Below are 2,093 nucleotides of genomic sequence, written 5' to 3'. Positions count from 1 at the left end.
TCACAGTTTTTGTTACTATGGACCTGATTCAGACCCGGACGCAAATCTGTGTTCGCACGCAGTACATACGAGCGGGAATATGTAAAACAATGCGCTCGCATGTGTGGCCGCTCGTAGCTAGGCTGCCGCCCCATATTCACCCAACCCCTCTTCTAGCTAATGAGCGACAGAAATAGCGAACACTCTACTCATCTTTTGATGATGGTTGCACTGGCACAAGTAATTTCCGAAAGTAGCCCTGTCATTTTTCAATTGCCCTGTTCCTCGTTCGGCAAACATACGTTAATCAATTGGTGCCAATCATTACATTAATTTACTTAATTGTTGGTCAAATGTTTTCACTCAAGCTTTTTTTTTGAATGTCAATAAACTTTATTGTGTTTGTTTTGTTTGCCAGTTTCTCCGCTGAATCCGTGCAGATTTTTGGACAAAGCTGATTTTTAATTTAAGTCCTAAGAAAGTTTGTTTGGTATTAATCGTTTGATTTTATTATTTTTTTTAAATAATATATGGTTATTTGTTTGGTCTTAACTTTGCTTACGCACCTAAATGCATCAAGCCAGTCAACTCCCAATATATTTTTTGGGGTTGTTCACATGACTAAAACATTAACCAATAGAATTTATCCTATGTTATTTCTGAAAGTTCATTAGCCAGTTTTTTTTGGTACCTGTAAAAAAACAGTTTTATGCATAAAAAATCATTGCCATCATGAGAGCCAGTGCATTCACATGGTGTGAGTTGCTGGTCCTGACAGAAGTTATGGACCAGCGCTTGACTAATAGACTGCACCCCATCACCAACCTTATGAAGCATATGGTGTACGCGGAGGTGCGTCACCATCTGCATTCCCTCGGCTTTCACAGGACCTTCGGCCAAGTCGCGCGGCGAAGGTCGGACCTGCGCCGCAGGTCACCTGACCTGTTGGAATTTCTGCAGCTGCGGATCCGTCAGCGTAAGTGTATATGTGAATGGTCCCATGTGTATGCCAATCTTAGTTGCATAATGTACTTTGCTAATGTAAATTAGCCTTAATGCGTGTGCGAATGTAAATAAGCCTTGATGCATTTGCATGTGTGCTGTATGGCCTTGTTTTTTTTAGAAATGAGACCTTGATGTAATTTTGTTTGATATTTTTTGGGGGGAATAAAAGTATGTGAATATGTTATGTTTTTTGTTTCTCAAACTCAAAATTATGTATTAATTAAAAGTATGCATCATTTAGGGCAAGAGCAGATACAGAGATGCCGGAAAAGGCCTGCACGCCCACTATCCCCAACTCCACCAATGCCATGCCCTGCCCACTCCTCCCAAATTACACCACCCTCCCCTGACCTGGCCATCCCTATTACCCGTCCCTCTCCTGGACCACAATCCCAAATTACCCCTCCCTCCCCTGACAAACCATCCCTATTGTCCACTCCCTCCCCTTTGTCTGCCTCCCAAATTACCCCTCCTTCTTCCCACCAGCATTGGCCGATGTCCCCCTCTGAGGAGGATTCGGCCCATTCTGCCCCTGTCCCGAAATCCTCAGGTAATTTTTTAGCCTTTTGTGCAAGTCATTACAGTAAATGGACCCTATATGCATACAATGTTGAATCCAGTATTCAAATGTAAGGCCATTCAAAAACAATTACTTTGTTTGGTGGTGGATTATCCATACTGTTTGTTATTTAGAGTTTTTACTTTTAAAGAATTGGTCACATGGAGGCACTCACAATGTTTTTTTTTGCACCTTATTTTTACATAAAATATGACCCTTTTTTATTTAAAAATGTATTTATGTTGTGTACATCCAAATGACATTGTTTTAAAAATCAGCTTTTTCATAAAAAAATTACTTTGAAAAATAAAGTGAAATTTTTGCATTGTGCATATGACACAGCCCAATACATGACTTGTATGGCTGGGCCAGATTTTTTTTTGAAAAAACATTGCTAATTGTTTTAGGCTTAGTTCAGATTCAAAAGAAATTGGTCTACCCACTCTTATCATGAGGTAATGCCTTTTAAATTTAACAAAATTAATAATATAATGTTATGTAATGTTTTTAAAAACTGGGATTTTGCTGATTTTTGCCATTACTGTGAAAT

This window comes from Taudactylus pleione, unplaced genomic scaffold (assembly GCF_031769625.1).
Source record: "Taudactylus pleione unplaced genomic scaffold, aTauple2 ptg000083l, whole genome shotgun sequence".
In the NCBI taxonomy this organism is placed as follows: Eukaryota; Metazoa; Chordata; class Amphibia; order Anura; family Myobatrachidae; genus Taudactylus; species Taudactylus pleione.
Note: the sequence above shows the minus strand (reverse complement) of the source record.